We start from the raw sequence: 17,487 nt of genomic DNA on the forward strand, positions 1-17,487 counted from the left end.
TTTTTTTTTTTAAATAAATTTTATTTTTATACTCCCCATACAATTGCAACCCCCTTATTTTGACTCCAATCCCTCCCCTCCCCGCCCCCCACCCCCCATAGAGTGTCTCTGGTTCATAGTTGTTTGTTGATTTTGATTTTCACTTTCTTATAGTTATTCATTTTCCTGGTCCCTTATTTAAGTTTTCTAGATTCCTGCTATGATTGAGACCATCTGGTATTTTTCTTTTTCTTTCTGGCTTATTTTACTGAGCATGATCCCTTCCAGCTCCATCCATGTTGCTGCAAATTGCATGTGTTTATCTTTTTTGAATGCTGAGTAATATTCCATGGTGTATATGTACCACATCTTCTTGATCCAGTCATCTATTTTTGGGCATTTGGGTTGTTTCCAAAGCTTAGCTATTGTAAATGGTGCTGCTATAAACATAGGGGTGCAGGTACTCTTTGGAATTGATGTTTCTGTGTCCTTCTGGTAAATACCTAGGAGTGGAATTGCTGGATCATATGGCAGCTCTATATTTAGTAGGTCCAGAAATCTCCAAACAGCTCTCCATAGTGGTTGGACCAGTTTGCACTCCCACCAACAGTGCAGGAGAGTTCCTTTTTCTCCACATCCTCACCAGCATTTGTTGTTGCTAGTTTTTTTAATATAGTTGGAGAGCTCAACACCTCTCTTTCAGAAATGGCAGATCCAATAAGCAGAAAATCAGAAAGGACAGAGTTGTATTCAAAAGTATTCATAGACTACACCACTTGCTCCAACACTGCATTGGTATGCACATTCTTCAGAAACTCACATGGAATATTCACCATCAGAGACCACATCTGGGCCATGAAACACATCTTAACAAATTTAAAAGATTAGAAATCATACAATGTCTATGTTTGCTCTCAGACTACAGTGGAATAAAACTAGAAATAAAAAAACAGAAGGATAGATGGAACATCCTAAAATATCTGGAGATTAGAAAGAACACTTCAAAAAATCATATGGGTTAAAGAAGACATCTTAAGAGAAATTGAAAAGACATTTTGACATAAATGAAAATGAAAAAACATCACACTCTGCATTGTGGAATGCAGGGAGAAACCTATAGGAACATCCTAAAGATATCTATTCTCCCTAAATTAATCTATACATTTAATGCAAATTCAATAAAAGTTATCATATGAAGGTTTGAGGACAAAAGCTGATTCTGAAGTTCATATTGAAAGAAAAACAAATAAGAATAGAAAAATTCTGAAAAATAGAGAATGAACAGGGCTGGATGATGAGAGTGCAGAACTAATCCCTCATTGTACCTAGGGGTACAACTGTACCTGGGGGTACAATTTTTAAGAAGGACAGTTTTGAAATATTTATTTAACTTATTAATGCACATATACTTTAACCCAGCAATTATACTTTAAGGGATTTACCCTTCAGATACATGCTCACATGTACAAAATGACATATGAGTAAGATTATTCAACTCTAATATGTTGTAGTAGTATAAAATACTGTTTGTAATAGGACACAATGGGAAACATTCTTACTGCCTATCTGCAGTGGTGTGGCTATATTAATTTGGGACTATCCATACAACTTAATACTCAGGTTGTAAAAAAGTATTCCATACAAAAAAGGATTTATATGGAATGATTGCCAAGATGTAGAGCTAAGTTAAAAAAAAAAAAAAGTAAGGTGATTTTCTGTAAAGTACACTATAATTTCTGTAAAAACAAGGAGAAAAGGATAAACATGCATATACACATAAACAATCATGTGTTTAACTGCCTGTGTGTGCACATAATATCTCCCAAAGTATTTATTGGAAACCAGTAGCACTAGTTATATCCAAAGAGAACTGGTCTAGGAGAAGGAGTATGAGAAGATTTCTTACCCGTTAGTACCTTTTGAATTTTGAATCATACAAATGTGTTTGTTTAAAACACTAAGTTAAAAACAACAAATATCCCTGCCTCAGTCTTTTTTCAGGCTTATAACAAGATTTACAATTTAATATGTATCTGACTTTATTTAAATTGTTGTTTCCTCATTTTATTGGATTGTGCTGTCAGTGGCCTTCAGGCTCAAAATCACTAAGAAAGATTTACAAAAACTTAAATAATTGAAAAATGAATTTGTTTTGGATTATTAGAAATACTATGGAATTGAATCAGTCTTTAAATGTCAGACCACTAAATATAGCAATAGTAGTTTTTATTTCTCTAAATTACATATTCCAAATTGCCATTCAGTTATGAGAGACATTGTAAGGACATTAGATCTGAAGTACCACAGAAGAGAGACACCATGGCAAGGAGAGTAGAAGACAGACGGGAACCAATCCACAGGGAGAGAGAACCAAAGAATCAGAGAAAGCTGCAAAACAAGAAGTGGGGTCTATTTCTAAGTTTTAGGGTGAGGACAGTTGGGTGAAATGTTCTTGTATCACTTTGCTATACACTGGGAACATGAGCTTCAGAGCAAACTATCTTATTCCACTGGCCTCTGAAATTATTGTATAAATAAAAAGTTAATTTTTCCATTGAAAGCTAAGGGTTTTCTCACATGTGAAAGGAATTAGCTAATGCTTGAGAAATTCACTTAGGAAACCTGGTGTCCCTTTGACATTCAAAAATGGTCTAATTGCTTCATCTTTATTCTTTGAGAGTTTGAATCAGACTCACTTAATAATGCCATAAGTTATATTTGAAATCAGGGTTTATTTTACCTTTTTGAATCTCCCTTTACCATAAATAAATCTAATTTATGCAATGATAAGCTATTTTGCTATTATTTCAAATTTGCCACTAAAAACATCAGACTCGTAGAAGAGGTTCCTTTTAGCTACAGTGTGTGTCTGGTGATGGTATCTTGGTTTGCAGAATTCCATTTTATAGAACACTTGTGGAAGGCAGAGAGAAGGGAAGCTGGAGCCCAATCAAGTTCAAAATTTCCCACCTCTAGTTCATACAAGTTTAATCTTTCCAAGACACAATTACCTCTGTTGCCACCTGCTGGTAAACTTATGTTTCATTTAATTCAGTTAGTGACTTTTCTACCCCTGATTAAACACATATTGGAAAATGGAAATAGATTTGCAGCTAAAGAACTTTTGCTGCTTCAGAAGTGGGGAGGATGGCTCACACTAAGTCGTATCCCTCAGCACATAGCAACGTCAGAGTACACTGATGTGAAGTTAGATGGTTTCCTATGGCATGCCATCCACCTTGCCAATTCTTTAAGTTTGTCTACTCTCGAGCTCATCAAAATATAAGTCTCTTCCCAAAAGGCCAGTTAAAAAAACCCTCAAAGATGTTAAATGTTAATTAAAAATTTAATCAAACACACATTCATACATGCACTTGCCTCATGTTGGCCCTGAGATTGAAGCAAGATTGGCAAGCAGGTTTTTAATTTATTCTACAAGTAGACTTTTTCTTGCTCCTTCCCCTCATATTGTCCCACCTTCTTCTCTTTTAAAACCTACATTTCATACTCAGTGCTCATACGTGGAGACCTAACACATGCCCACATACATGGTATGGCTAATACCAGCATCAAAGGAAAACTTAACATGTTTTCTCATGTCTGTAGTGGTAAAAACATCCTCACTTTGTCAGAAATCTTAATAAATAGAGGAAAACATGACCTCTTCCCCCATCATGACACTAATTATTGAATCTTATAGACCCTTCAACAGACAGTAAGATTCTGTAGAAGCTACTATTTACCCATTCACCTAGTGAAGGGCATTTGGGTTATTTCAAGTTTTTGTGATCATGACCAGAGTGGTTATCAACATGTCTGGACATGTTTTTTGTGTTAAAACAAGCTTTTGTATCCCTAGGGCAAATATCCCAGTGTGGAATCGCTGGGTCATATAGAAACTGCCAAGCCAAGGCCATAATCGATTTACCACTTTGCATTCACACCTGTAATGCATAAGAGTTCTATTTGCTCTGCATCTTTGTCAACATATGGTATTGTCATTTTTCTCTTTTTAATCATTATAATAAGTGTGTAGTGATAACTCATCATCATTTTAACTGGCATTTCCCTAATGACTAATGTTGTTGAATACTTTTTTATTCGTCATTCAGGTATCCTTTTTGATGAAGTACCAATTATTTTAACTATGTTTTTACCATTGGGTGGTTTGTTTTCTATTGTGTTTTGAGAGTTTTATAAATTTTGGATATTTCTTTTGATGAAGTACTTCTTGAATCATCAAAAAAAGTAAATATTTAGGATCTTTTAGTGCATGACAATTTTATTCTATTCTTGGTGAGCATGCAATAAACAGTTAAGCCTACAAACTAAAATTTTCCATTAACTATAACTGTGGATATTTTGAATAATGAGGTGCTCTCTAAGAAGGCCCACAAGGAAAGTTGTGAACTGCCCAGATTAGACTCTTGAAAGGTCATTTATTTTGGTGAATTCACTAAAGTCCAGTGTTTAGTCTTAGGCTTTGAAGTTTCAGGAATGTGATTTGGCCAGCGTCCCAAGAGCTGATCCCACTTGGCGACAAATTATTCGTATTAGCAAAGCTATGAAGAGACCAATGTGCAAAGCCAGGGTGGTCACTAAGGCTAAGCTAGCCTCTGGAGTCTTCTTCTCCAGTGGAGAATTTCCCTGGTGTGCTTGGAGTTAGTGCAAGGGAAACATAGCCATCTCAATGTCTGGTGAAAAAGTATGCATACTTTATTTTTCTTAATTGGTTCAATTTAAATGGCTACTGGTTATTCGGTGGTTATACCCATTCTATCACTTTGACAAATTCTATGTGAATTTGAACTTATTTCCTTAGAGTATTGTGATGGCCTAGCAGACATTCTGAAAGTGAGGAGCTATTCTCTACTCTAATGTTAACCTTATCACCTGCATTTCTGAGACCTTGGGTAGTATCTTCTCACCCCTCCTTAGCTCGGTCGTATCTATATATGTCTAGGTAAACTGACCTTGGCATTTCAGACACTATACAATCCAACCTATAGCTTCCAATTCCATTTCAATATACTACCCTATGTGTTCACTCTGCAGGTAAAATGGTCTGCTTGCAACTCCCCACGTGTCATGCCATTTTTTGCCTCTGGATATTTGCTGTTTGATTTCTCACCCATCTTGTCCCCCCTATACTTATTTTTTCCTCAATGCCTTCTGAAGTAAATGTGTGTTCCTCTGGACTTTTACAGCACCTAGCTTCAGGTGTTTATCCCACACTATCTTTCACTGTGAGTGACTTATATATGCTTTAGTGGCTGATCAGATAATACTCCATCAGATGATAAACTTCTGAAAGAGGAGGAATAAAGACCTATTTTTAGTAACCTTAACCTGCTTCATAGCAAATAATACAGTACTTCTCACAGCAGACACTCAGTAAAAGCTTGTCAAATGAATGAAAAAAGAAATGAATATATGAGAAGTGGTATATTGAAGTTCTTGCAACATATTTTCTTTACACACAGCTACCTGTGTATTTTGATACATGAATGCCCTCTTATACACACTTCCTACATAAATATACAGATTGAGGGCTCCCTTGGGCTCTCTCCTGAGATGTGTGTATCTCTGAGTGTGGCCTGCACATCAGCATGCCCAGGCAGAAGGAAAAACAAGCACACACTCCCTACTGGGGAAGTCATTTGCAGCTCCTCCCATTATTACTGGCTGAATCTCCTTATTTAAAACAAACAGAGTGCTGGAGGCAGAGATTCAAGTGGCTAGCTATTAGCAAGTTCAGTTATCAAAACACAGACCCAGTCTTTAAACATATAAAACAGCAAACCCCAAAGGTCCACTCCTGACCTTTGGCATCTCTGCAGTTGAGCCTTCCTTAGCATCTCCCTTTGGGACTCTTTGGGGTCATGTGTTCTTATCACATGGAGGCTATTTTTAGATTTTACTTGTTTGAGAGCACTTTCATTCATCTCAAAGGGACTTTTCTTCCTCCCTTCCTTTTCTTCCTATCTTACAGAACAAGGACTCCTCCCTAAGGTAATCCAGCTACTATCTCCCACCTACTCTGTAGCTAATTTTCTGGGGGCCTCAGGGGAAACCATCCTGAAATCCAGATCCTAGGGATAAGAGGGATACTATAAAGCCAGCAAAAATAACCTGAAATGAGTCAATCACAACATGATCTAGGTCACATTGGGGAGATGCAGTTCATTTCCTGTTTTTGATATCCAGTGAGGGGTTCTGAAATCTGGTGCTGGCTTATCCAGGCCAAGGAAGGGAAATGCAGTTCAACCTCCTTTGCTCTGTGATGCTTGTGCATCAACACTGTGGTCTTCATCATGGACACCAATATTCACTCTGTACTACAGATGGAAAAGAGATGGAAAACAGAAGAGAATTTATGGCAACCCAGGGCTACAGCCTGGCAGTATTTTGTTTTGTTTATTTGTTGGTTTTTACCCCTTTCTCTTAAAAAGTGGGGTGTATTAAAATACTGGTTGCTTAGATACTTTGATCATTTGATTATATAATAACAATGTTATCAATTTGTATAAATTAATCTATTAGTATAGATACATTGATTAAATACATTTTGCAGTGTCAGGCACAGAGAACTAGTCAATAAACGTAGCCATTATTATCAGTTCTGAATACTTACAATGAAAGATTTTGTTATGTTAACTAGAAAGGTCCACCAAATTCATTCTTTGACTCTTAATAAAACAACTGCTTTGCATTCAGTTCTTAAAGAATGTTTGGTCCTGTCTAAAATATCCATTGTCACATTTGTCCATTGCCAAAAAGTCCATGAAGTTTGGTTCTATTCAAAGCACTAGTTATGACATTGCTTCACACCAAAATATTCCTGGGTTAGTTAGGGGTGTTAGTTAGATGCCTGGTATCCCCCTTTTGCTATTATTCCCTACTCTGTGTTAGGGAAGCTATACATGTTCTCACTCTTGCTGAAAATCCTGGCAACCTATAAGTCTCTACACGAATGTGTTCACTGACCATTTTACATAATGATTTGATCAAGCTCTTCCTTTCAGACTGTGCCCTTGTGGAATGGTCTAGCCACATCCAACCAAATGCTCACTGACATATCAAAGGACCATGTGCCACAAGAAGCCATCTTTGACTTGTCATCCTCCGTGAATTTCTCTAAATGTAGGACTCTTCCTTGCCACACATGGTTAAATAGAAGTCCCACTCTTTTGTAAGATTTGAAACCGGACACATCTACCTAACCCCATGTCTCATTACCAACTAAGCTACTAAGGCAAGAAGCATTGTTACTGAAAATACAACCAAATACAATTGGTAAACCAATAAGACATCATAGCATTTTATTTATTTATTTTTTAATTTTATTTTTATATTCCCCATACAATTGCAACCCCCTTATTTTGACCCCAATCCCTCCTTTCCCCACCCCCCACCCCCCATAGAGGGTCTCTGGTTCATAGTTGTTTGTTGATTTTGATATTTTCTTTCTTATAGTTATTCTTTTTCCTCGTCCCTTATTTAAGTTTTCTAGATTCCTGCTATGATTGAGACCATCCGGTATTTTTCTTTTTCTTTCTGGCTTATTTTACTGAGCATGATCCCTTCCAGCTCCATCCATGTTGCTGCAAATTGCATGTGTTTATCTTTTTTGAATGCTGAGTAATATTCCATGGTGTATATGTACCACATCTTCTTGATCCAGTCATCTATTTTCAGGCATTTGGGTTGTTTCCAAAGCTTAGCTATTGTAAATGGTGCTGCTATAAACATAGGGGTGCAGGTGTTCTTTGGAATTGATGTTTCTGTGTCCTTTGGGTAAATACCTAGAAGTGGAATTGCTGGATCATATGGAAGCTCTATGTTTAGTAGGTCCAGAAATCTCCACACAGCTCTCCATAGTGTTTGGACCAGCTTGCTCTCCCACCAGCAGTGCAGGAAAGTTACTTTTTCTCCACAACCTCGCCAACAATTGTTGTTGCTAGTTTTTTTAATATGTGCCATTCTCATTGGTGTGAGATGGTATCTCATGGTAGTTTTGATTTGCATTTCCCTGATTACAAGTGATGTTGAACATTTTTTCATATGCCTGTTGGCCATTTGTATTTCCTCTTCAGAGAAGTTTCTTTTTAGCTCTTCTGCCCATTTTTTGACTGGATTATTTTCTTTGTTTTTGTGAGTCTCATTAGCTCTTTGTAGATTTTTGTGATCATTCCTTTATCATTAGTGTTGTGTGCAAAAATGTTCTCCCAGTCGGTGGGGTTTCTCTTTGTTTTTGTTATTGTCTCTTTTGCTGTGCAGAAGCTCTTTAATTTGATGTAGTCCCAGCTGTTTATCTTTGCCTTCACTATCACTGATTTGGATGATGTGTCTGTAAAGATGTCTTTGATGTGCATATCATGTGGTGTTTCGCCTATATTTCCTTCTATGTATTTTATAGTTTCAGGTCTTATGTTTAGTTCTTTAATCCATTTTGAGTTGGTTTTTGTGTATGGTGTTAGGTAGTAGTCAAGCTTCATTCTTTTGCATGTAGTGACCTAGTTTTCCCAGCACCATTTATTCAACAAACTTTCTTTGCTCCAATGCATAGTCTTTGCTCCTTTGTCAAAGATTAGTTGACCATAAATCTGTGGGTTTATTTCTGGATTTTCTATTCAATTCCATTGGTCTGTGTGTCTGTTCTTGTTCCAATACCATGCAGTTTTGATTATTATGGCTTTGTAGTATAGTTTGAAGTCTGGGGGTGTGATGCCTCCATTCCCTTCTTTTTTTTTTCAGGAGAGCTTTGGCTATTCGGTGATTTTGGTGATTCCATATGAATTTCATCAATAATTGTTCTATTTCTTTGAAGAATGACATTGAAATTTTTACTGGAATAGCATTGAATCTATATATTGCTTTTGGTAGGAATGCCATTTTAATAATGTTTATTCTTCCAATCCATGAGCAGGGGATGTCTTTCCATTTCTTTGTGTCTTCCTCTATTTCTTTTAACAGTGTTTTATAGTTTTCTTTGTATAGGTCCTTTACCTCTTTTGTTAGATTTATTCCCAAGCATTTGATTTTTTTTGTTTCAATAATAAAAAGGATGGTTTTTTTGATTTCTTCTTCAGATTTATTGTTTGTGTATAGGAAGGCTACTGACTTTTGCATGTTGAGTTTGTATCCTGCCACTTTACTGAATTGATTGATTAGTTGAATTAGTTTTTCTGTGGAGTTTTTGGGGTTCTCTATGTATATTATCATATCATCTGCAGATAGTGATAGTTTGACTTCTTCTTTTCCTATTTGGATTCCTTGTATGTCTTTCTCTTGTCTTATTGCTCTGGCTAGGACTTCCAGTATTGAAAAGCAGTGGTGAGAGTGGACATCCTTGTCTTGTTCCAGATCTTAATGGAAATGCTTTCAGCTTTTCACCATCATCATAGCATTTTTTATGTGTTACTCATATAAACCAAAAGTATCAATAAGCACAATTTATTTTAACTCAAGGATGTTTTCTAAGTGTGGATGTTTTTGGCAAGGCCAAATTTCAAGGACCTTTCATCATGGACCATATATTTCAATGGACATTTTCGGCAGGACCTAATGTCTGCTAATCCATGTTGTCCTACGAAATCAACTATATAATGAAACAGAAAGCTATTAAAAAGACTTGAAGGAAGTATACTAAAGTTAACAACGATTACCTCTTGGTAGTAGAGTGATTGATCATCTTTCCTGCTTTCTTATACTTTGCATTATTTTCCAAACTGTCCATAATGAACATTTATTACTCTGATGTTGTGCAAAAATGCTGACTAAAAATTTTTAACAAGATGACATTGTTCAGTGTGTAAAGGGTAAAGATCATTTTCAACCTAATTAATCTTTTAGAGGCTTTTCCATTTTCTATCTGACCTTGGTTAATTTACTTAACCCTTTGAGTCTTAGTCTCCTTATCAGTAAAATGGGGGAAATAAGTACTTCAAAGTTCCATGTGAAGATTAAATGAGAAGACATAAGCAAATCACTTAATGCAGAGCTTAGTGTATTCAACATTAGGCAAAGGAAAACTGTGAAGTAACATCTCCCCCTTCTCCTGTATAAGTGTCTTTAAGAGCTAGTTTGAACCACCACTGAAAATGAAGTGACTCCATTTACATATTGCCACTGCCATAATCTTCCCACTGCATGATTTCCTGCTTCAGCGCTGCCTGAGAACTGCCTGACCCAAATTTCAGAAGGTTAATGCAGTCCTAAGGGCAATTATATGAGTGTAAATAACAGAATGATGTGGTAAAACGCAGGCACATGTGCTTTGGATTTGGAGAGACCAGAGTTTAAACTTTACTAATTACTAACCGTGATCTTGGGCAAGTGACTTCAGTTTTTGGTTTCTTGATTTCCTCATATTTGGTAATTCTAACTAACATCCACTGAGCCTTTATTACATACCGAGCACTCGGATAAGTGCTTTTATATGTATTATCTCATCCAGTAACACAGCATGTCCATGACATGTAATTAATCTTCCCATTTTACAGATGAACAAGCCATAAAGTAAGTTGCCTGAGGTCACTCAACTGGACATCAGTAGAGTCTGGGTTTTTTTTTTTTTTTTTTTTATTTATTTATTTTTTTTTTTTAGAGGCATGCTTTATTTATTTATTTATTTTATTTGTTCGTTTGTTTTGTTTATACATGCACTGGGTACAGTCAGAAGATCGGGAGGGTGAGAGAATTCACCAGAGCCAGAGCGGGGAGCAGAGCAGGCAGAAGGACTGAAGTACACTGCTGAGGGGAGCAGCGGGCGGCAGGAGAGGTCTGCACGCCATGTGGGACCCTCCTCCGGTGGCCGGGGAGCAGCCGGGGATCGAACCAGTGCTGCAGAGGCTGAGTGCAGCTTCGTAACCCAGCGCTCAACCGCTGCGCCACCGGGGAGGCCCAGAGTCTGGGTTTTAATCTAGGCAGTCTAACACCAGTACCTGTGCTCTCACCCACTCTGACGTAAAATTTCCCATTCATAAACTGGCCATATAAATATGAGTTGATGGGTTATTGCTACAATTAAATGGCATGACATATGTGAGGTGTCTGTGCATAGCAGACATTGTAGTCTCCATTTAATACACAGTGTCCCCAAAAGTCACACATTGGGAAGCTTGCCAACTGTATCATGCCTTGGTTTCTCTTGTGTGCATTATTTTTTGACACTTAGTAGAAAATATCAAATAAAAGACAATTTAATAATATCCCTCACATTTGCTACATAATTTCTTTAAGACATTGTGCTGATATTTATGTACTATTCCAATCCTAAAATTAACAATAATGGTTACCACTTATTGAGTTTTTGACTATTATCCAGCATTGGATTAAGGGATTTGCAGACTTATCTCTATGTATCCCAACAACAAACTTATGAGTTAAGCTTTATTAGTAGATTTTTCAGATGAGAAAACTGAGGCAAAGAAAAGTTAAGAAACTTGCCCAAGTGTGCATGGATAGTAAATGATGAAACCAGGGTGCAAATTCAACTCTATCTGGGTTTGAACCCCTTGGGTTAATACTCTAGCAAGCCAACCTTTTCATCTCCATTGTTTTTTGGTGTTTATCTCTATGGCTGAAGAGGGCATGAAAGGTATATCACCCTGGGATCAGAATATTACAGAAATCTAGCAAAAATTATGCTTTTCCTATTTTCCTTTGAAGTTGAGGAGGCAGTGTTCAGTATGCTGAGGCTGAGATTGCCTGGTGGTCTAAAATCTTAGGGCTTGGATCAGCTTCTGTCAAATCTATTACATGCCATTATGGTGGTTGCTAATACTATTTACCAAATACTCCATTTTCCTCAGTTCTGAGCACAGGGTAAAAATGAACTTCTGGGTTTTTTACGGTTTAATTGAGCTTTATAACTAGTTGAATTTTGTGTGGAAGGCATGCAACACTTCTAGGCTGGAGCCTGTTTTTGAGATTTTCTTTTCTCTTTGATACAGTCACCAATAACATTCAAGATGGTAGCTGCTCCACTAGCCTGGATCTCAGGTGGTTACCATAAGCAAAGATTCCTGCTGACACTTGATAAATATTCAGCTTGTGGGAAAAAGAAATAACTGCTTAAGGCACTAAGATTTTGGAGCTTGGTAATACAACATAACCTATTCTAACTTCTGATACAACCACTTAGCAAATGCTCAGTAAGGTGACTAACACTAAACAGTATTTGAATTATGATTTTATGATCCATAAAATCTGTAGAGACATCTATTCTTAGAATATTTCACTTCTTTTGGATTTTAGCCATAATCAATGCAACCTTCAGTGAGTTTTTTAAACCAGGCTTGTTCACATCCTTGCTTTTCCTCACTCATTCAAGGTTTTTAATCCTGAGGTCTCAAGATACTAAGATACATACATTTTAAAAATTAACAACCCATTCATATTCAAATAAGAACATTCACTCTTTATCCTCTTTAAAAATCAATCAACCACTCAACCTAAATTTGAGCTTAATCCTTGCTCCTTTCCCAGATCTTGGGCATTGCTCTGTGTGTGGAGGTAGGTGTAGATGACTCATCCTGCAGAGTGGAGGCCACAGCCCTCAATGGGGGCCCACAGCCAGGCTCCACTGGCCAGGAGGAAAGAGTGGGAAGGCCTGTAGGAAGAAGGGGACTAGAGCTCTTGGCACAGAAAAATAGCCTGTTTGCAGGAAGAATTGCAAGGTTGACTGCCTCTCCAGGTAATTCCAAATGTTCCTTCTCCTTCTTACCAGATATAATTCCATCACTTATTCCAATAACCACTTGCCAGCAAGCTAATGTTTCAACCTTCACTAGACTGTGAGTTCCTGTAGTGCATGGACCATGTCTTGCTCAACTTTTATTAATCCGACACCCACTCTCTGTGCCTGGCATGTTGGAGACTATGAGTAGACGTTTGCTGAGCAAGTGATATATCAGTTGGGGCCATTGTGAGAGCTACAACTAATAAACTGACCCAGAGAGAGGAGAATTAAATTCCTACTCCCTTCTCTACTGGAGAGTATGAACGGCTAACTTCAGTTCACACAAACATTCATTTGTACCTGCCTCCATCTCTTACTTGATTTCCCTGCTGCTTAAAAAGCTGCTGTTAGTGAACTCAGCTAACTCTCATCCCAGTTCCTTATTCGTAGTGTGGGAAGAAAGTTTACAGCCAACATCACTGATGGTATGAGAGCAATTGCTTGACTCAGAGGGGAAATATATGGACACACCAACTCAGTTTCTATCTCTGCTACCCAGATGCTGTGATTAGGGATAGTTTGCTCTTACCAACAGATTACAGGATTAGAAGACATTGGAGAGCTAGAGGTCACTATAAACTATGTTTTAACCCTGGAAATATAGTTCAGTGTAAGAGTTAAACTACGAAAATCCATATACCATAGATGTGACTAGACATCTGAGGCAGTACACCAGGACATTATTCCTAATTGTGTGAATCGAAGGCTTGGGAATATATAAGGTGCCAATGAAGATGACCTAAGAGACATCTCAGGGAAGCAGGCAGGACAGTATCAGTATCTGACCAATTCAATGCATACTGTTTGAAGAACATCTCTGAACAGAATATGTTGTCCAGGAGTAGGCTGGGGAGGGGAAGATGGTCAGCTATAAGAGTAAAGAGGCCTTACGGAGGCAAATGTTGGTAAGTCAACCCAGGGTAGCCTGGACAGGTTTTCCTGGCCCTGCCTTGGTGAGAGTGCCTAACGCTTCTTAATAGAGGCACTTCCAAAGCTCAACTCCTTTCTTTTGATCTGAAGAATTTTGCTGATCAGTTCAGAGTACCCAGTACTGTGTGTGTGTACATGCCAGAGAGAGAGAGAGAGAGAGAGAGATCTGGTTCCAGGCATGCTTGCAGTTTCTACATCAACACCTAGGAACATTATTGGGAACACTATTCTAGTGATATCAGGGGAGTCAGCCTTGGGAGTCAGAAAGGACAGTGATGAGTCTCTGAGTGAACCTTCTCTGTATCCTTGTACATCATAGGCTGAGCTGCCTGTTTTTAGGTGTAACAGGAAACACTCTTCAAAGACAATGGACATCCCTTTGCTTCTTGGCACGACTGTGCATTTACCCAATTTTTTGACTGTGGCAAAAGGCCCCATGGCTTACTTTGTCTTTTGTTTCTAAATATGAAGACTCTCCTCCCCCAAGACATACTTACTCTTTCTAAAGCTCATCAGGCAGAGCTTCATAGCCATTGTGAGCTTTAGACTACACCCTCAAGGATCACTGTCCTAGCGACAGGCAAATTTCTATTGGGGTCATACAGCAGAAAGATACTATCCCTCTCTTGGAAGGCTGCCCACCTCTGCCAATACATGCACTATACTCAGTGTGTGCCAGTCATACAGGACACCTCCGATCCCTCCCAGGGAAAGACATCACCCAAGCAAGAAGTGACTTTGGAGGGGGAAGGGCCTACTCTAGGGGGCTGGTAGGGATGTGGAGTCTTATGTTTTCACCTGGAAGGAGAGTAGAGTGTGAAGGAGAGACCTGTCATGATGTAGCAGCCTGGCAGTTTCTGGATAATTGACACACCATCGACAGTGGAAGAACAACTAGGCGGGAACAGGAGCACCAGAAGTTCTTTCTCCATTGGGAAAAAAAACTCTGAGAAATGTTTCCAACTCTTTTCTTAGTATTGTGCACAAGCCTGTCCAAGAACCTGTGAGCTTCTGTGAATGGGGAGAAGTCTGGTGGGGCCAGATTCAACCGGCAAGAAGATGCTCCACAGGGAACTGGAGAGGAGTACTATTCTGCCACCAAAGCTCTCTGCTCTGGGGATTAGGCCTGACCCAATTGCAGGATGTCATATCTAGATTGGAAAACTAGAACTCTGAGCTAGAGGGTATGGCTAAAGGGAGAGAGTGTGAGTTTGGTCCCAAGTAAGGGGTGATATTCAGGAAAAACAGCAAAGAGTGTTCCACAGCATTTTGATGGGACAAAAAAGGCCACCTACCCAATAAGTGAGAACAAACCATAGCAGGGAGAGAAGCAGAGAAAAGGATAATAGCGGACCCAAGAGAAAGAGCCATTTTCTCTATAGTTTTTCCCATGATCAGTTTAGCCATGGGTTTTATATTTTAAAAGAAATTCACATCTATCCTCTGCTGGTCGTGACAATTCAACAATAATTTTTGATCCCACATCTCTTACCCTTTCCTGGTGGAGAAGTAAGTGAACACAATAAACTGTAGTCTTTGCTTACAGTATTTTCATGTGTTTTTATACCAGACTTTTCAGCCAAATAATATGTCTTAAAGCTATTTTGTAAGTGTCTTAGTTGAAGTCCTCACGAAAGACTGCTGACAGCTCCAGCAACTTTTTTTTAAAAAAAAAAAACCCCATTAGGGGAAGCACTGGTAATATACACTTGTGTGCGCAGACAGACTCAGACTTGCCTTCAGAAAGATGCAATTTACGATAGTGCAGGGCAGCAGAAGGTCACATTAAAAAAACATGTGAGTTCAAAACAAAACAAGTAATTAATTTTGTTAGTCATCCTAATAATAGAATCTTCCAGATACTTTTAGTATCTGACAACAGTGGAGTATTGAAATTAGCAAGATGAGGGTAGCTTCCTGCCTCTATCCAGGAGCGTTACCTGTTGTTGTGTGGCATCCCAGCTGCCCATCCTCCTGCTGGCACTTCCCCTAGTGATGACAATCTTCTCACCACTGTCAGTTCATAGACAATGATCCTGAAGGTAAAGTCGGCCCAGGTAGTCACAGCAGCATACTGTAGGCATAGAAGGAGGTCAGGAGAAATACAATCTCAGTTTCCTCCCTTAAAAGTGGGGTGATGCACAATCTCAACCTACTTCACTAGAAGTATGTTGAACAAATTTTTAAAAAGCCTAGCTAAACATTCTGTAAAAAGAAAAAGTACTGCAACTGCTATAACGTGGCAAGAAACAGAAATAACTCCAGGACCCTAAAATGTTTTATACAAAAGTCCATGCAAGATGTTCCATTTTTATTACATGCAACAAGAGTCCTAATTTCTAAAGTTTGAACTATAAGCATCCTTAGAGCATGGCCTGAAAGGTAGTATAAACAAAATTCTTGTTCAATTATATTATCTATCACCTCATTCTCTCTCTCTCCTCCCCCCCACCAAGATACACCCCCAAGCCATGGGGAGCACATGAGAACACACAAGCTGTGCCTGCATTGCCAAATACGGCTTTGGTTTCCTTTGTTCCTACTGTTGGAGCCTCCTTGGCTGATTAAGTCAGAGCCTTCTCCCAGGTTTTGTTGGTCCATGAATGGAGCCTCTTCAGTGCTCACTGGAGTGCAATAGCATTGATACTTCCTCCGCCTGCCTCCCTTCCTCTCCCTGCCTAGCTGAGCTGATGGATTAATCCTGCCATGTGCTTAGAAGGCTCACACTCAGAAATGCAAGTTGAGGTAGAAAAATAGGGCTAAGTTTGGAAGGGACCATGAAGAACTTCTTTCTAGCTTCTAAACTCCTCATGGAGTTAATTAGACTTCATTGAAGCCCTGGGCAGAGCTGTTCCAAATCCCACAGGAGTGAGTCGGGAGAGCCTTGACCTTCAGAGCTTTCTACTGCTCCCACCACTGGTACTGCTCAGAAGGAAGCCTACAAGAGTTCAGCTGCTCTTGCTACAGAGTGATAAATTCTATCTAGATATAGAGCACTGACACCATATGCAGACATAACTTTCATATTCTTACAGCCAAGCGAAGGACCTAGTGATCAAAATCCTCTTTGGGAGAAAGGAAGTGTGCCTAGAGTACTTTCTAATGAGAATCAGAAAGCTGCCTTGTTTGCTAGTGGTTGGTTTGCCTATAATTTTTTGGAAGGCTGACATATCCAATAGTGTCCCACACATGTTCCAAACCCTTGAGTCTGTAATGATGTACCCCTAGCACAGGAAGAGACTCTGGCTTCTGACAATCTTCCTCTTTAAAGACAATACTTTACAGCATTTATTACTTCCTGACATATTATACGGTATACATTTATTTTCTTGATTATTTCCCCTCATTCAACATGAGCGCCTTTAGGGCCAGGAGTTTGTTTTGTTCACCGATGTATCCCTCTCCGGCATCAATAACGCTGCCTATATCATGGAAAGTAAGCTCTGGAGAACATTTCTTGTGGGATGAATGAATGAAAACTGCCTACAATGAACTAACACTGGAAAGGAGAATAGAATACCCTCGACAAGTGGGGGAGGGGCTATCCGTCATTTCCCCATTTTCATCCCATTGCCCTCTAATAACTTTCTCCTGGCTTCATTTAATCTCCTCGAAACAATCTGGTTCCTCATCTTCATAACAGTGTATAAATAACTGATAGCCAGTTAAAAATGACACCTTACAAAGGTCATTGTAGAAAAACTCTAAAGTCTTAAGTCAAAAGGATGAGTCCCTGGTCGTAGAATTCTAGGTCCTGGCCAAGAGTTCAGAAATTGAGTGAGATGATTTTCTTTCCTTTTTTTTTTTTTTAAGATTTATTTATTTATTTTTTA

This window comes from Talpa occidentalis, unplaced genomic scaffold (assembly GCF_014898055.3).
Source record: "Talpa occidentalis isolate TD23 unplaced genomic scaffold, MPIMG_talOcc4v2.1 talOcc4.4, whole genome shotgun sequence".
Lineage (NCBI taxonomy): Eukaryota > Metazoa > Chordata > Mammalia > Eulipotyphla > Talpidae > Talpa > Talpa occidentalis.